Below are 19,939 nucleotides of genomic sequence, written 5' to 3'. Positions count from 1 at the left end.
TCACCGTGAAAACGGAGTTGACGCACGGATAAGATCAAGCGCAAGGATCAAAAATTTTCCTTTTCCTTATGCTTGCGTTCGCTTGCGTCGTGTGAAAACGAGACGCAGCATAAGCACAAGCAAATTTGCTGTCTGGCCAATTAAAGCACTCGTTCCAGAATCTCCGCGTCTGAGCATTTGAACAAAATGGCGGATGCCGTGGTTGTCGACGATCGTTTTTACTAGCATAAACTACTTATGCTTGTGCTTGTGCTTGTGCTTGCGTCGCTAGTGAAAACCAGGCTTCACAATAATACATGGTGCGACTATATAATAAAAATTCTTAAATAATCAGGTCAAGTTGAGATCTAAATTGGGGAACGGACAAAGAGTTTACTTCATGAGCTGGGAGCAGGTTCCAGTCTATAACAGTTCTGGGGAAAAAAAGAGTGAGTCAGGAGCAGAAAATCAGCTGTCTCTTGAAAATGGCCAGCACCTGTCGTTGGTGGCAGTTATGTTCAGTTGCGCTGGGTAAGGCACAGCAAAGAAATCGCTTCTGTACGGCGCATTTTGCCCCTCCCCTGAGCTGACTTAAGTGTATCTTTTCAACATTGACAGTAAATAGAAATGCAAGCACGTAATGTTCACTCATTTCGATGCTCTGTAAGTGGCGTTTTTCAGTCGAACTGGAATTTTACCTAAGTTCAGTTATGACATTAATTACTGTTAATGGGAGTACATTATTGGTAATGTGGAAGCTATATAAACTGTCGATCAGTTGAAATATGGCGTTGAGCTGGAGCAAAGTGGTTTCAGCCAGGCGGGATCGGGATGAAAATGTTCATTGCAGCAGGCAGGCGGAATGGAATAAAAAAAAAATCAGCGAGATGCGGGATTTAAAAAGCCTATTTTGGACCCTCGTTAATCCACAGACTCCAATTTTAGAAGCACCTTGTAAAGCATTAGAAAAAGCAATCACATGATTTCGAGTGCAATTTGGAATAAATAAACACGAGTAAATTTTTCAGACCAACAAAATTGGACGTGCCCGTAGGGCGAGTGCAATTTGCAGTCTGAAAAATTTACAAATTTGCACCCGTGTTACATGAGAACTGCACTAAGCAGTTTTTTCATATATATTATTAAACAAAACACATCATCGTCGTCATATGAAATGGACCTTTTATTGGTCAATTTAATGCCCATTGGCTCGGGGGACAGGAGATGAATAACTTGAGTGTCCAAGGATCATAGAGGCTTCTTGGGATTTTAATTGAGTTTTTCGCTGATGTCGCGTCGTCGATATTGGGGACCCTAAGCGTTGACGAGAAATCATTTAGCAGAGAATGGGGAAAAACTTTACACTGCAGAGTTAAACACCCAAGTGCACAGGCATTGTCTTGCAGGGCCGTAGCCATTATGAGTGGGAGCTCATTGTATGAGGCAATCCGAGGCTCTTAACCTCAGTCATTTTTCTTTTCGTGATTTTTTTAAATAAAGCGCGTTCCCAGTGCTGACGGTCTTTACAGTAAGGACACTTGAACCGTGAACACTTGATATTTTTGTGTACATTATTTTTTTCGAGGACGAAGAAATAAAGGCTCTTCTTATGATGTATAGTATTACATGTATAGCATTTTTTAAGTGTAAAAACATTAAATACCCTTGTCAAAAGGACGATCCCACATTCTATAGTCACTAAAAAAATGTGCAAAAAAATATCAAGTGTTCATGGTTCGAGTGTCCTCACCGTAAATGTACGCACCAAAAACACCCTAAATACCTACAAAGAGAAAAGTTGTTTCAGTGGTGGTCTCGTTGCAAATTGACTTCGCTGTCGTAGACCTACAGTACCTTATTGAAGTTTCTGTCGTATGCATTCTGTGTCGACCGGCGAAATTTTGACGACTTTTGAGAATTCAAAATATAATTTTACATGTTTTATCTTGGATTTTTGCTCCGCCCTTAAATACATCCAAACAAAATTAATTTCGCTTTAAAAATTGAACACTGATTCTGTTGCGTGGTATCAGCCTGCCGCTGTCGTTGGTTTCTCGATGAACATTAGAGCCGTGGGCCAATCACAACAGAAGACATTGAAATTAGCCAATCAAAACGCATTACAAATTCAGACAGTCGGCTCAAAGCGCGCGAAAATCGGTGCGAGCAAATGCTTTCGCTTCTGATTGCTTGGGAATACAGCACGAAATGTTTAATTCAAAAAGTACAAAGCTATTGTTTAATTGTCTTGTTTTGGAAAACAAAGACTTTAAGGCGTTTGTGATAAGGGAAAATTAGAGCAGATGGTAACAGCTCACACATTGCAGTATATAATTACACTACTTTTGATGCTGTTTTTGAAGATGCTCTTAAATCAGTTTGGACATGAAAAAGTGTCGTCTGAAGACCCCCAAGTTGGGAGAGATTATATTATGCCTTCCCCCTGCCAAGTCCAAAAGCCCAATTAACGCTAAACCAGATTAATGGTAGAAAAAAGGAAAACATCACTGTTTCAATCCGAAAAGTTAAAAATACTGACACTGAGAAGCCCCTATGGATGAATTCAGGAAGAGTTTGTTTATTTTTTGATGAACACATGCACAGAATAGATAACTTCCCACCTCAATCTTTTCCAAACTAAAAGGCTTTTATTGCAATTTATATTTGCCTTTCCATCTCAGAGACAATTTGGTTAATCCGATTGTCTTCGTCATCGATTTTAGTGACAAGGAATCATTAAGATCTTTCTCCCTGGTTTTCAAATATTAATGCTCTCGTTCATCCGTAGGTCAAAACACTCTTAGACAACATTATTCCATATGTCATTTAGAGCTATATTCCGTCGCCAGCTCAAGCTATGTGCTGTTACTTTTTGAGTTCATTTTGTCGACTTTATACATGGAAAGCGATATACTGTGTAAAGACGGTACTAAGATAGATAGAATGTCATAGATTCAAGGCTTTTTGGTTTGCTTGGTTTTAATGTGCAATGGAGTCTTTAAGAGGTTCTGCTGTTTATATAACTTGTACAGGGCATTTTGACACCGATTTTATAAGCGAGCGGAGAAAACGAAATGCAGGTATGTATATTGCTTTTTCACATCTTTTCTCATGTTTTTAATTACGTGTTCAAGCGCGTAAGTCCGATTCTTCGTGTTATGAATATTATGCTGTAATCCTTAATCAAACAATTTCTTCCAGAAAGAGTAACGAAGAACAAATTGATTCTTGGTTATCTTTAACGGAGCTTCAGCGATTCATTTGTCTCCCAATGATAATGTCTGCTGCAAGTATCGTCAATGGAGATAAAGCATGTAAGAGATAGATATGGGGGCAGATTCCAGATAATGTAGTGCTATTTGTGGGTGAAGATCAAACAGACTTTCCAGGCTAGGATATGACGTAAATTAATTGATCAAGAATTTTCCCTAATTATAAATAAGAGGAAAGCGCAGCCCGTTTAAAGGGAAAAGAAAGGAACTTTAGTCGCTGGATCACTAATTGGGGACACTGTAAACTGAAATTAGCAAACAACGCAAATCAAGTCAAATGTTGGTTTATGAGGAGAGGGGAAAATGAAGTACCCGGAGAAAACCTCTCGGTGCACGGTAGAAAACCAACAAACTCAACCCACATAAGTGACGCCGAGTCTAGAAATCGAACCCGGGCCACATTGGTGGGACGTGAGTGCTCTTACCACTGCGTCATCATTGCACCACACTCCTTATGAAAGTTAATATCCGGTGATCTTCATATAATTGAATAATCCATTGATTCATATAGCAATATTGAGGGTGAAAGAAAAAAAAACTAGCAAATAAAAATGATATGCAGTCGGCGGGGGATGTCGGCTGTCGATGGTGAAACGTGAGTCTGCAATCCAGACTTCTGATTGGCTCATAATCGATCGTCGAGCAGGACTTTTAAGCCAACCATGGATTATTTGGCGCTGTCACCATGGACTCCTCATTAGTCATCAGGAAAATTTGATTTTGTCTGCTATTTTATTTTGTTCATCCTCAGGTGTTTTTTTCTTACTTTGGCGGTTAGATCACAGAAAAGGCGTCAGCCAGACATGACTTTTAATCATGTGTCGTCAAAGACTTCTTTATGGCGGGATCAACACCGATAGAAAAGGAATAATTAACTCCTCTTTGTCTCTTTTTACACATTCAATGACAAGATTAATACGTATTTGCCCATGCATTGCCAGCATTGCCAGCATTACCAGCTAATTATGCGAAATGAAAACCGCTTCAGTCAACCTGCGAAATCATACCCAATAAATGGTACTATTTCTTCATTTTTGCACCCAGTATCCGAAAATGTTTCAAATTTTACTGGTGAATACCAACTGAAAAAATAAAGACCACCATTTTTCCACCGGAAAGGTCGAAATTTTTCCTAGTGTAGAAAAAATCAATTACATATTAAGTGTTCCTTTCAGACGAATGGCCCAAAATCATTTAAAAACCGCAAAAAAATTTAAATCAACTGGAGAAAGTACTGTATTTTGTTTTCGGCTATGAATGACCAAGATCGTTGACAAGTCTTCCTTGACATTCTTGGGCGTCCGTGTTGTGTTGTGAACTGGGTGCAAGACAGGATTTTTGCTCCTCAAAAAAATTCTAACGCGGTTTGTGTTGTATTCTTCTGTCAAAGAACAGAATAGAAAAATCACTGCTCGTTTTGAGAGGTCAATATTTTGATTATTTTTCCTACTTGTCCGATCATGAATAAGCGGTAAAATTCATGGATATCGATAAAATTTTCCTTAATTTTTTTCTCAGGGAAGTCATTTCTCGTTTTAGTATTTGCTCGGGTCAATTTGCGATGAATTTTTGGAAAGGTTCTATATTAATCGCAAATGTCTACTCTCGAGACGTTTACTAAAGAGGTATTAGTCTTAAATCTTGTTGGATGTCAATAAACATTAAAAAAAGGTAAAATAAAAAAGAATTCAAGGGAAACTTAAAAAGAAGTCAGGATAGATTATGAAAGGAAATAGTTCGCACAAAGTAAAGAAAAAACCCTTAAATTTTCTTTGCGATTGCGAAAGAATCTGCTCTTAGTGAAAGCGAGGCTGGTGATGACGTCAGATCGGTTCGTGTGGCTCATTTCCTTCTGTCTGCATTCAAAATACCCATAGTGGGGGTTCGCCTCCCTTACATTTATCAATGATGTGAGATTCTTCTCGCTTTTTGGAATCTATGTGATCCATCGAAAAGGAAGCCAAATATTTAAGGCTGTGGGCTGATTATGTCCCAATTTAAGGTTGAAAAAGGTAAAACGTCAAGAGAGTTCCACTTTTCTTTTTTTCATATCGCTTTGATTCAATCGGGTTTGCTCGACAGGATCGCGCGTTGTTTTGGCTGCAATATTTGATGAAATTTCTTCGGCTCATTTTATGAATGGTTTTTTAATTCTACAGTCACTAAAGTAAAAGGACTAACAGACCTTTCGGCCAAAGCCAGAATTGGTGAGAAAACCGAAACTACAGCTAAGCGTAAAGGAAATTCTGCGCCAAGCACAGAACGCCCAGCTTCAAATGGACGACAAACGTCGGTGAAGGTATGAAAACTTCCGATAAAAACATCGGGAAATCGTAAACCGTAGTTTCTTGTGTTTTAAGGCTTTATTCAATCGGCGAAGTAAAAATATCGTTAAAAATTTAGTTCAATGTAATAAATCGAACGAAAGCTTAACTTTCATTCAAACGACGGAATCCTCCCGCTATCGATCTATCGTAAGGTTATACTGAATATATTTGGCTAACATAAACACTGCTTGTGGTGATATGGACTGAACGTATGTTCCGTTTACTTCTGTCTGTGATTTTACTCGGGTAGTACGAAATCAGAGGGATTTAATCTACTGTACATGTCGACTTAAGGCAACTTAGTGAGGATCGACTTTCCCAGTCGATTCCTAAACAGATATTTTTGGCATTATAGTTTGTTTAGGAATTCTGGTTTGATGCGAATGATTTCTGATATGAGAATTTTGGTCGAAATCTACTTTATGTGGGAGGGAAATTTGAGTTCGTGCCTTTGTGTGTTTTACTCATTGAATAAACAATACTACTTTCTTCAAATTATCGCCTGTATCCTCGATGCTAGCAAGGTTCGTTGTGTCTTGCGATTTTACGTTTTCAGCCTACAAACTCAGTGACATTTGAGTAGTGTAAGATCTGAGCAAGATGTTATTAGCTTTTTTAGCATTAATTATTTTTCCAGCGGTTTTGACGCTCTTTAGAAAATAAGTTCACTTTTGAATTGTTTGCTTTTCTAATCAACCGTTGTTGATGTTGTGGCAATGCAATAAACCCCATTTTAAGAAAAAAATCAAACTGTGACAGATGAACCTTTTAAAAAACCCATTGTCGCGCGTCATTGTTTTTTATGATTGCTTGAAAAAAATCACTTGTAATCGGTCGTTAAATTAGGTAGATTTCTATTTCAGCAAGATTGTTTCTGGTGTCTGGGGTCCAGATTGAAAAGAAAGATATTTAATCAATATTTGGTGCAAGGCAAATTAAAACCTCGTTTCCTAAAGGGTCTACTTGTATAGGTATCCCTTTCATTATCTTATAGGTAAAAGATTCCTCATGCAATGCTGTGTTTATATTGGCTGAGGAGTTCTTTAACAAGGTCAAAAACATGTTTTACATGTTGTGTGGTTTCCTTGGTGCTGGATATTTTTAGTTTTTTGCTTTGCCTAATTTGACTTTATAATCATGGTAAAAATAGAACTAAAAAATGAATTTTACCATATACAGAAATTTTGGCCTTGACTCTACATAGCATCATTAAATGGAGTTGAATTCCACTAAGAGAGTCAATCAATTCCATTTTTCAGGTACACATTTGAGTAGATTTTATGGAAACCTTAGAATGGCTTAAGTGGCTCATGTATGAAATTTCAATATCCTCGCAAAATCCTTTAGCATTTATTACAAATATCAGTGCGTTTTTTGTATTGAAGTCTCCCTTAAGGATATTACAAGATGAAATAAACAAGAGCAAGCTCTGAAATGAAACATTAAACCCCATTGGTTGAGCACTGCGCTTCTGTTCAAACCCCAGCTAAACCAATGGTCAGGGTCGTAAAATAACTGAGGAGAAAGTTATGCCTTTGTAATAATTATTGCACTTGCCAATGGCAAGACATTCCAATTTTATCTGTGAAGACTAAATTAGTCTCCGTCTTGCATACCTCGTATTAGACGCAGAGTTCTTTGCATTGTGGTCTATCTTTGGCAGCGTGTGGTCAGCCTGGCTGGATGAGCTGGAAAATTCTTCTGTTCAAATTAGACCCCAAAAATTTGATAAAGGACTAATGCTTAAAGCATTAGATTACAAATCTTACTTGCTGTGGTTTATTTCCCCATCTCAACTCATTTTTTTAAAACCAAACTTTTGTCTCATTATAACAAGTTGACTGATGGAATGAACTTGAGAAACTGTGACAAGCGCTTTTGATCACCTAGCATGTTAAAAAGCGCACTATAAATGAATAAATTATTATTATAAATTATTACAAGAAAACTTAATGAAAGAAGCTTGAAGTTTCCCAATACTAACTGGTCAGAGACATGGCTAAGAACTGTCAGAATGAACAAAATGGATAAAACTTAACTAAGAAATCATCCATCAACAAGATGTTTGTTTCAGATTTTATTTGCATTGAGTTAATTTGTGTCAAGTGTCTCGCCTTTTGTTTTCTTGTTACTGCTAAAGTTTTGTGGTGTGTTTCAGGTTGCTTGTTTTTCATTATGAAGTTTTGTCACCAGTTTTTAGGGTCCTCCCTCACTGGATTTACTACAAGTACATGTACATCTTGAAATACCTCTCATGTGTCTGTAGGTTAGAGAACTCATGGAAACCTTCTGCATCTCATGTTGTGCAGTTATGCCAACTAGAATCATACTGTATCCATAACATGTATTTGTGTTTGTGGTTTTTTTTTTTACAGAAATCTGCTGCATCAGCAAAGGGAACATCCAGTGATTTAACCAAATCTACTGCACGAACACCTGTTTCACATCATCATGTAACAAACCCACCAAAGCCTGCAGCGAGAAGTAAACAAGGCTTATCAGCGGCAGCAACAACATCATCAAAGGCAAAGGTGAGTTTTCCTTACCTACTGTGGATACTGCTGGGAAATAGTGGTTGAAGAGGTAGAAAAGTAGGAATAATGTACCTTTCCTAATTTAGCTTTAAATATGCACTAAAAAGGGTACAAAAGTACTTGAACCAACCAACATGATACCGCAAGGCTTACAATGGTACTCTGCAATAGCACATTGGCACCTTCTGGAGAAATCATGCAAATTAAAGCATACAATGTAAACTTATCACATTGTCACTTTGCAGAAATACAAATGTAGCAGTATGAGTCACTTTTCCCTTGTTTAGGAAAACAAAAGAAGTGTTGATTTCTTTATTTAGGAAAACATTCATTGTTTAGGAAAACAAAATTTGTTTGTTGTTTGTGGGGCCAAGAGAGATTAAATTTGCAAAGCATATTTCTCAAAAACAATGCACAAATCATGGGGAAAAAGTCGAATTAAAGGTAACATGTTCAATCCATTGACTTCTAGGAGTAAGACTTACTCTGTCTAACACCAGGCAATTTATAATAATTAATAATAATAATAATCATAACAATAATACAATGTAATAATAATAATTATGATGATAATAATGATGGTTGGTTAAAATCTGTTCTCTAAAACATCTATTAACACTTACTGATAAACTTTAGTATGATCATATTTATTGTACCTAGTGAGGCATACAATGTACATTATCAGAAAAACTCAACAATTTTTTTCCTCAGATCGGCGCAAATGAGGAACAGCTTGTAATGATATTACTTTGTTAGCGCGCTTTTTAAGCATATAAGCTTACTGTAAGATTTCCGTAGCCGACCTGTTTTCGTGTTTTTCTGTCAAAGTCAGCTTGAGCAATCTCCTTGTCCTTGTGAATTCAATAGTGATGGTCCATTCAAGAAACACAGCGCAGGAGGTAGTTGAATATGACCTACAAGTTTTGCGCAGTTTGTTTTCAACATCAGCCAATTCAAAACCCGCCTTAAAACCGTAATATATTGATTGTCCTGTTGGTTATCAAATTCGCGAATGATATATCCGCTACATATTTCATACTAAGCTTTGTTTTACCATCCATCAGGAAGTGTCGGGAATATTATCGTTTCTGGGTCATGTTGGTAGGCTGTCGGTTAGCTGTCGGTAGCCTGTTGGTAACCTGTTGGTAACCTGTCGGTAGTCTGTTGGCCGACAGTCGACCGACAGGCTCTTCTTCACAATTAACAATGATTTGGCATTTGGACAGCTTTTCTTTACCACCCAATCAAATTATTGAACCATTCTTTTGGGATTCCCATTGTTTTCTCGTTGGGTCAGCATGCCTTATGAGCCTGCCTTTGTGTGGGAAAATGATAACTAGTACTGAATATTCTTCAATTATGCTGTGTGTTTCAAGTGTGTTTGTTCAAGCTGTGCTGTCACTTTTCATTTACATCGTTGGCAATAATCCAGGAAAGAAAAAAGAGATCGGATAGTAAACTAACACCCCCAACAGAACACAATTCTCAATTTTCAAGAATGTCTTATCAAACATTTCTTGGGCGTGATTGGGAAATGTGGGCACGAAAGGCTCGGGCATGATGGGCACGACAGCCACGATAGGCACGGGAACAAAAGGCGAGATTTAGACTACAAACACAAATTTTTTTGCGGTCAGTCAGAGTGACATTGTATACAAGACCTTTTATCGTTAACCCTGCATCAAAGAGGAAACAACCGAATGGTAACGGTAAACACAATCTACGTGCATGGATTTTTTGCCATGATCTTGGTCTATTTTTATTTTAATACGAAAATTACAGTGTGTAAGGAAATTAAGCCCAGTATGTTTTTCACAAAACAGGCGGAAATTTTAAACCTGGTTTTCTTCTAACTTGGACTCGATTGCCTGGGTGGTCTTCAATAACCTAACCTTATTGTGAGCGCCAAAATTGAGAGTTTTCTGATGTCACTCAAAATGTTACGCAAAGGTTTACCAGCATGCGCAAGGCCAACAGACACCAATAAACTGATGCCTGCACCTAACAAATGACTCATTGATGACATCAGCAACACACTGATTTCCTCTATCACAGTACTGCCTAACATATTCTACAATACACGTACAGACCTTAGACCTAAAGATGGATTGAAACACACCAATCACTGACTGTTAAGTCTTCCCAGCCAATTACATCTAGGCTCAACTGATAGCCGACCAATAACATCACAAATAGTTGACCAATGACGCCTACGACCAGAGTCCTTATAGTATCTAGTATCTACTGACGTTACACAAATCACTTGACTCTGAAGATTACATGTACTTCCACTCAGATTATCGAAATGTCAGTCAATATCATCTCAAACAGTCCTTCTCAGGACTACACTCACCCAGACGATCGTATTTTACTTAATTGTGATAACTACATGTGCGTGTGGCACTTCTGAACTCATATTGAGAAGCTCACAGTACAGGAGAACTTAGATTTCTTTCTGAGTTTCTTAAGTCACCATTGATAAATAGATCTCTTTCAGATTTATTTGTTAAGCCTTCAAACCTTTGAAGGGGATGTCCACTAGTCATTGCTAAAAGCAAGCTTGCATTTAGGAGAGGTTCAGTTACAACAGTGTCTTGTGATATAATTAGCCAATGTATTTTTCATTGTGTTTATACTTACAGTTAAACACTGGATATCACATGTTTGGCATTGGCTTTGCTGATGTTCACATGTAAGCCACTGGCACTCAGGCCATTTGTGTGCAGTGATGAAAAAATTAATATTACACTCTAGAATGTTACTTAACATTGCTCCAAAGCAACATACTCATTAATTTTAGTGGCATCATAGTCTTTAACAGGGTTTTTCTGCGTTGAATTTTTTTGAGGGACAATAAATTACAAACCTTTTAAAAGGCATTTCTTTAACACAAAATTTGTCACATGTGTTGCTTCTATTTCTGGAAAAGGCAAGCTTGCATGTACCTGAAATCTTGTAGGCAAATGTTTTTGCACATGTACCTTAACTCATTCAGCAGTCTTGTGATCAACAAAGTGAAAGAACCTCTTTCAAGTTAAATTTATGCAGTGTTCAAAATCCTGTGGGCTGATTAGCTGATTCCTCAAATTGAATCAACTGGAAGCTGAAAGCAACAAGAACAATAAGTTATTTGTAGCATCACAGCCAGGTTCCTTTTTGCTGTGAAAAGCTTTTTCATTATGCTCAATTTGTCACACTTCAACTAATTTGAACGTGTCACAAAATTTCCCTTTTTATTTGATACGGTGACACTAAGGCATTAAAAATAGTTAAGGTGTAACAACAATAATATTCATTTTGAATTTCTAAATCTTTATTCATAGGCAAATAATTTTACTAATCCTTTGAAAAACACAGTCTTAATGTAAAACATATTAATTCTGGCATTTGTATGTAGCATTTGTTGTTCCAGAGCCGAAACCTCAAGTCAAAAGGGTTGTTGTTTTAATCAAGAGATTTTTATTAATTTTATGTCAATCACATTGACTGTTAATGAATGTACTCAGCTGGTTGGTATGAATAATTTATCATTGTCCTGCCCAAATCTGCATGTAAAAGGAAAGGACTCTGACATGAAGTGAAAATGCAAATGATTGCAAATGTTACTTAAGCCCCTCATAGCTTTTAAAGGAAGTGATTTTGTTGTTACTATAAACTGAACAAAACTTTGTCATCAAAATGGAATTTTCTCCTGTGGATCATCATGAGAGAAATTGTGTGCACTGTTTGTAAGTCAAAGGAACCTGTTATCTGCTGTGCCACATGTGAGGCTCTTTACTGTGAAGATTGCAAAGTATCAGTGCACGAAAAGGTGAATTCATTCAACCTTGACTTGAAATATTTGAGTGTCTTAAGCATGTGCCAGACTTAAAGAAGGGGAAACGTAAGGTTCAGATTAATTTTGTGTAATCTTTTCAGTTTACATTCTGACTGTTTAATAATTTTGCTGAATCATACATACTTCATGTCATCTAAACAAAATTACTTTTGCATGTGGGTCACTGGAAAAAAACAAGCAACATCAGCTAAGCAAAACTGTTAATAAGAATAACAGTATGGGTTGGATTTCAATAGAAAAGACACTTTTCCTTCCATTATTTACGGGAATTAACTAAAACCATGAGTTCTGAAGTTCATTGAAAATAAACTTTACTCCTGCATGATTAGTAGTGGTCCCAACATTGTCCAATAGTTGAAAGTGTTTCCTGAAGAATACACTTACTCTTTATTTAGATATTTCATGTAGCAGTACAGTTGAGGAGTGATAGCAATATTACTAAGTCTTGTCTTATTCACACCTTTAGATAAAGAGATGTTACAAAACTGTTTTTTTTTAAACTACTGATATGTCCCTTTTGATTTTATGAGAATCAACTAATTTCAACCGAAAATGAATGTCAAAATAATTATTATGCATACATCATGAGCTGAATTGTATTAATGCGATTATAGTACTTTTGAACTTTTGGGCTTTTCGTGTTGGTGAATATTTAATTGGTTTACATGTATTAATTATTTTAGTATAATATTTCAGTTGCTTATCCATCTAACTTTTTACTGCAGTAAATCCTCTGTATTATTTGAAAGAAATGAAAGGAACAGATCAATTGCATGCAGGAAACGTTTCTATACATGTAGATAGAAAGTGATAATTCTTCACCATTTAAAGGGAAGTTTATTATGTGTACGCCTGTAAGTCTGGGGATTTGTGCTCGCTTTGTCTTAAGTTTTTGATCCTCATCATTTCTGGTAAGTAAATCACATTTGAAGTAATCTAAGAGCCAGCAAACATCAACAAATTTTAAGGTTTTTATACATAAATAATTATAATTATAAGTACATTTGTATGGGTAACCAAATGGTGATGAGTGAAATTAGGGAATATAATTATTCCCTAATTTCACAAGTATACCATTTGATTAGCTATTGATATCATGGGTGACATAAGACACCATTTTGGCACTGTAGGAAAAGTTGCCATGGCAACATTGTAATTTCACAATGATGTGAATTTATAAATTAATGCTGAAATTTCGCACGAAAATTGAGGAGTAATTTGTCACCCACGATTGTTATTATTCCACAAATTATTCTGGTAAACAACATCGTCGCTCTTTGGAGGTTGGGTGCCCGAAACATCCTGGAGCTTCCACTATTGGCAGCCAGCTCCAAGATGGAGACTGCACCGATGGCTGGCAAAACCTGACAACCCATCCATGAGCCCCCATGCTCCCGAAAAGGACAGGCACCCGTCACACAGTGGAAAGCAGAGGGTGGGGAGGGAGGAAACAAAAACCGCTAAATGCTCCACACACCATGCTCCTACTTCCCGCCACACTGATAAATAAGCGATACAGCCCAAAGCACGAGGTATTCCACACATGCGCAAGTATACTAAAACCACTGACCAACTGGCTGCAGTCGCTCCTAGTTGTTTACTCATTTAAAATTATAATTATTACCTTTTAAGACAGAAAAGTAAAGTGATTTTTGGAGGCGAATCTAAAGCACATGTCACATGGGTCTAAAACACAGGTCACCCTGCTCCACTGATGAGAGTGGTTACAGTTAGGAGTCGCTTTCGGTGTTGTTTATTTACATGTATCTGTAGCACAGGGACAATATTATTGTACACTGATCTGTGACCTGTGTTTTAGACCCACTGGATTTTAAATTACACATACATGTATCTAATTAATCTATATGGAGGGGAAAAAAGGTACAAATATATATTAACCTGTACATTAACCATTAATAAAAGAGGTAGAAGCACCTGCATTTGCCTGCATTTTGTCATGTTCTTTAATCTTTTTACAGTTTCTTCTTCATCTTCTTTTTATTGCTCTGACTCCTTTTATTATTACATGTATTCTCATTGTTACAGAATTGTCCAGCTTCACAGCAAAGTAGGACAGCACCAAATTCTTCAACAGGTGAAATGTAGTTTTTTGTTATTCTAGTAACTAGTATTATAAAAAAAAATAGTTTTCTTTTTTAGATACTGAATTGTGTTTTAGTACAGTCCCAAAGGTTTGAATGCCATTGTATCACCAATAACGTTGAAAGGTTTGGGTCAATGTAAAGACACATACAGCTGTACATTGTACATGAGCATTACCTAATCAGGGTGCTGGCCTTTTACAAGGGTAACAGAGAAGAAACTATTATGTTAAAGACAAAGACATGTAGTTTCTTCATATCTACATGTACATTGTACATCGGGCTTACATGTATTACACCCTCACAAAAAATAATAGTGACTAGCTTTCAGTTGACTCGATAGCTCTTGGTAGTGCACTGCAATGGTATTGCAGGGGTCATGCATTCAAATGCCATGCCAGCTTGTTTTTTTTTTTCTGGCTTTCTTTTCATCACTGTGTAAACATACATTTGTAAAAGGGCAGCTACAGTGCCATTACAACCTTTTGTTAAAACACTAAAGCTACAGTGCCATTACAACCTTTTGTTAAAACACTAAACTAAATCATTATAGAGAATTTTTTAACGGCATTGTCTCCAATCCTTTGGATTGTCTATATCACTTATTGCCTTTCGATAACCGAGATCAAGTCATGGAATTACGACGATGCAGACCATCTAGAGTTTCCTTTAAAACAAACCGGTTCAGAGATACTTTCATTCCAGCAAGCGCAAGACATTTTAACTGACATTTATAATAATTATATATGTAAATTAGTTATTTCTTAGATGTTATTGTTTAGTTTTATTACATAATTTGTACACCTTTGCAATTCAGCTTCTAGCTGCTATTAAGGTATTTTTAATAAACGTCTATCTATCTAAAGGCACATGCAGATAACTATTTTTCTTTCAATATACTGTGGGTGCAAAAAAACCTTATGCATGTGTTTGCAATACATCCAGATATGTCCAGAGATGCCAGTTGGTTGCATGCAGATTTCAATAAGCGTCACGAAGTGTCCCCTTTCTCTTCTCCCAATTTCAACTTCACTCGTGCCTAGGAATACAGACAAATTATTGACGTCACAGTTTCCCCCAAATGCTGCTCCTTGATTAAGGATAAGCAGCTGTATTTACCCTAAGCTAAAAATACAGTGTAACACTAACCTTTACCATTAATACAGTACCTTCTTGTTGGAAATAGGAAGTAGAGGCTTAGACTTAAAGGGACACTTTGTGTTGGATGTCAAAATAGATCATTTTGCCATCTTTTAGGAGGCAGCGTGGTCGAGTGGTTAAGGCGTTGGGATTGCATGCGGCTGCTTCAGGTTCAAATCCCGTTCTAACCTCTGGTTGGGATTTGTTTCCGGTTGTCCCGGATTCAACTCAACCACCCTTTGTAAATGGCCAACTGGTTGCCTCCTACCAGTTGGGGTTTTTAATATTGTTTCTGTTAACTTTGAATTGTTTCTTTCACTTTGTTAGAAGTGGGGTGCCTGTAAACTGATAGCTAAGTGCACTGCCACTATAAACAAAGCATTTACATATTTTTTTTTACATTTAAAATTAATAGCTAAGTTACCTGGCCTAAGAATGGAAGCGAGTCGAGGCTGCTGGTGACCCTGCACTGATACAAACGCTTGTGCTTTTCTAATGTTAATGTAGACTAATTAGAATTACAACAACACAATTTGCGTGACAAAAGCAGTGAGGTCTGTATCAATACAAGGTCACCAACAGCCTTGCAGCCATTCATAGGCTAGGTCACTGAGCAAACAACCGCAAAATGGCCTATTGGGTGTGCATTATGTGATGTTGTTTTAGAGACATAAAAATACATGTATTTTCTTAGAGTTTTGTAGTGACTGTTGTTGATTGCCATCTTTAATTTCTAGTCATGATTGGATGAATTCAAACAAAAGCAGTCTTTGCAACTTTTGCATTTCAGTTGGAGTAAACCCAAGATTGTTTCTAACCCTTTTTTATACTTGTACATGGTGGTGCATGTGTAAAGTAATGCCATTGTTAAGATGCATTCCAAATTTTGATGAACATCTTAAGTTGAGACTTACATGTAACCCCAGGTACTAGTATTTACATTGTACTTTGAACAAGGCAGTTACCGCATGCATTTCTTTAGGTTTAATTAATTAAGGTACTGTACTTGTTTTCCTGCTTAGGATGGGCTTAAACAACTTTGCAAGGAGTCTCAGCTTGTTAACTCTAACATTTCAATTTTGTTTTGTACAATAAGGTGTAGCTGCCGTCAAGAAAAAGTCACCTGGCCAAGGAGTTGCTGCACCACCTGTTCCTCATTCAAGGACAACAGCACTTCCACAAAAGACAGTTAAAGAAGATCAGAAAAAAAGGAAAACTGAACTTAAAAAGGAGAGCAGTTATGATGCCAGTGACAGTGATTCTGAGAAGGGGAGTAGAGATAGATTAAACACTGATGGGGATTTTGGGTACGAAACTGGATCGCTTGATGACAGCGATGTATCAACTGGCGAACTTCTTAGTCCGTCAGCTAAAGATGAGCAGAAAACTATTTTAATGCCTAGTCAAAGTGATAATAGTAGTTGTACTTATGCCGACCTTGACTTGAAGAAATTACCTGCTGTTGATGAAGGGAGTAAAGAAATACAGTGTCCAGAAACACATGAGATAGTATACTCTGAACTTTCATTAAATGACCAAGGTGCTGATGACAGTGGATTATACACCTATGCAGGGGATGGGTTTAGGCCTTTGATTGTGCAAGAAGGTGTTGGTATTGCAGCCCCTATTGCAATCCCTATTGCAGCACAGAAGCTAAATAAAAATCCAATTATCGAAAATGACAGTGAAAAGGTAAAGCTTTGCGATAGTGGAAGACAGACGCCTCCAGAGTATGAAGAAGTTAAAATTGTTGATCGCAACTTTGACAGATCAAATATCAAAGAAGTGCCATCAAACCAAAGGACGGTGGAGACAGAAAATGACCCTATACATATTGTGGGACCCAAGAACGATCTTTATGCAGTCGTACACAAAAAGCCAAAGGGTGCAGAATGTAGTGACAGTACTACACAGCTCCCTAGACAGAGCAGTCCGATACAAAGGCCTATTGTTGAATTAGGTGATGTTGTGCCTGCAATTCCGGGTGGGCGGAAGGACTCAAACATGTATCAAGCTATCACAGGAGAGCTTCAGAGCATGATCATGGCATGTGATAATGTAGAGTTTGAAGATTTATCATCTAGGAAGAATTCAGTTGAAAAAAAGACAAGTTCAGGGGATAAAAGAGGGCCTCCACCAAAGCCAAAGCCTTATGCAGGACCAGGTGTTAAAAAGTCTGATCCAGATAAAGCACAAACAGGGCAAGCTAAAGAAAACCAAATGAAGGGTGAGTTTATGTATTTTGACTCCTCTAGCCTTACCCTTTGCAAAGTTCCATGGAGTGACACACTTTTCTATTATATCTACATGTACATGTACACTGTAGCACTTCAGTATAATAGTTTCTTGGTACCGTAATCCAAGAGAACTTCTACACTATGCGAATGGTACATGTAAACAATAAATCATTACAGTACTGTACAATCCTTTCAGCTCTCTGTTCTTTTCTCCTTTCTGTTACTTTGCTTTGTACGTACAAATGTACTGTAGCCTTTTTGTTGATTTGTGCACAATATAGTTCAATAGGCTATTTTACATTAGTTTGCTCAGTGACCTAGCCTATGAATGACTGTGAGACTGCCGGTGACGTTGTATTGATACAGATCTTGAATCTTGTCAGTCTCCCGGTGTGCTCTATGCCAGGAAAAATCTCAGTTTCTCGATTTTGTGTCTGTCTATCTCTGTTCTGGTGATTTTGATATCATTCTGTGATACAATGTATGCCAAAGATCTCCTCCAGTGAGACAAAAATGACATCCACAGTGGAGGAAGAGAAAAAGCAATTTTAGTCAAAATCATAGAAAAATTACATTTAGAGCCTAGTGAAGGCATTTTTTATGACAAGGCATGGCAATCGTAAACGAAATTCATGTGCAAAATTATAAAGGTGAGCTTCTGACTCTGTTGGGTAAACATCATTAGTATTCCATGTTGCTTGTCTATAACTTTGGTCATTAAATTGTTTTCCATCATCCAAAATTACTTACTACTTTTTACATAGAATAACCTTTTAGAAGGATGTTCTACTTTCTGAGATGATACTTTTTGATTCAGAGGCATAATTTATTGCAACAAAAAATTCATCACTTTTGGTGGTGTGTGAGTTACGTGATCGCCTTTGCCTGCATTCCTTTCATCATGTCACTAAAAAACAATTGACAAATATTCGTGAAGGGTCGATTTCTCTGGAATTTGAAGGTAGTTCATACTTGAAGCCGAGTATTGCTAATGTCTTCAGCAGATTATGTACTGTGAAGGTGATAACATCCCAATGTGGAAAGAATAGTGCTTTAAACAGGAGAAAGTTTTTCGACATGTACTGAGTTGTAGATTTTAAACAGAATGATTTCGCAAATTTACCAGGAAAAGAGCAGGTAACATTTGCTTGATTAGCCAGTAAAAATAACTGGTTACCAGCTCTTAACAAGAACCATGCACATTTGCTGACAGGCTGTGCAACTGCTCCGATAAGATTGAGTCTTAACTGACTTAATGTAAGCCAACTATTTTACCTTTACCTTTATTAAGTTGGTAAAGCTGGTAAGGCATCACACCAACGTATTTTAGCCTTTTTAAGAATATTATTATAATGAATGAATACACATTTTCCCCAACAGACACAGAGCCTCAGGAAGGTCGGCCATTGTATGCCACAGTTCAAAAACTACCAACACCTGAAAAGAATGACTCGGTAGAGTCCCTTGATCAACTGAGAATTCCTGCATCATCTGATGATGATAATAATGACAATACCAGTGATGGAGAGTTGCCGCCACCTCTTCCGTCAAGGTTACCAAATCTGGAGGATACCTTAGAAACAACTGAACAATGTGAGAACTCCTTTCATTTTGATAAAGGAGATAAAGTGGAGGAGAAACCTAAAAAGAGTGGGGGCTTTAAACTGTTTAAAAGAAAACACAGAAGGCAGATGTCAGATGGAAATGTGGATTTGGAAGCCAGTCCTGCAGGCAGTCCAGTGTTTCAGCATCGTCGATCAAAATCACAGGCAGACGTTATGAACATTGGGGAGAATGGACAAAGTCATATAGACCAATCAGATCCCAAAGCAATGTATTCAGAAATTGATATTCAGCCTGGAAAAATAGAGGTTTCTTCGGACAAGAAGCCACCTGTCAAGCCTTACATGGAAGTTGACATAACACAACCTCCTGTCACCCTACTGAGTTAAGGAGGCGAAATTTATGGGAGAGGAGATTGAGGATTACAGTGAACCATATGAATTGCCTGAGGGATGGAGGGAGGTGAATGGTGATAATGGCACTTACTATTGGCATGTTGCTTCTGGCACAACTCAGTGGACCTACCCCAGGTGGCACCAAGACCAAAGGTACTGTACCAGTTGGAGATTGTGTTTTTTGGTGCTGTTTGGATGGAAATAATGTTTTTGTAGACAGAGATTTACATCCTTCATTTATGAACTGCAATCCTTGTCAAAATCGTTGATGCAGTTCAGCTTTATTTTGCTCTTACTCCCTTCTTAATGTTGACCTCAATGAAATGATGCTACACAAAGTGGGGTGTTTCAAGTAAACTTTCATGTTATGAGGATTGCAGTTGTGGGAAAATTAAATTTTCTCTACAGACTATGCTGATCTGACTTGTTGCACCAATTGTGCGTGTCGTAATTTATCACCAACAGGTGAACTTGAGAGGAAAAAAAAAAAAGGAAACTTTATTCAAGTGTCTATTTGTTCTGGCTCTGGAGCACTAATTGGGTACACTGTAA

General features: G+C 37.4%; 1 pseudogene; it reads left to right on the top strand.

Annotated features, from left to right (window-relative positions):
- Positions 1 to 5,111: 5,111 nt before the first annotated feature.
- LOC138017609 (nucleolar protein dao-5-like) lies at positions 5,112 to 19,592 on the top strand (annotated as a pseudogene).
- The last annotated feature ends 347 nt before the right edge of the window (positions 19,593 to 19,939 follow it).

The sequence above is a fragment of the Montipora capricornis genome, chromosome 9, assembly GCF_036669925.1.
Source record: "Montipora capricornis isolate CH-2021 chromosome 9, ASM3666992v2, whole genome shotgun sequence".
Classification (NCBI taxonomy): domain Eukaryota; kingdom Metazoa; phylum Cnidaria; class Anthozoa; order Scleractinia; family Acroporidae; genus Montipora; species Montipora capricornis.
This window is presented reverse-complemented; position numbering and strand designations above follow the sequence as displayed.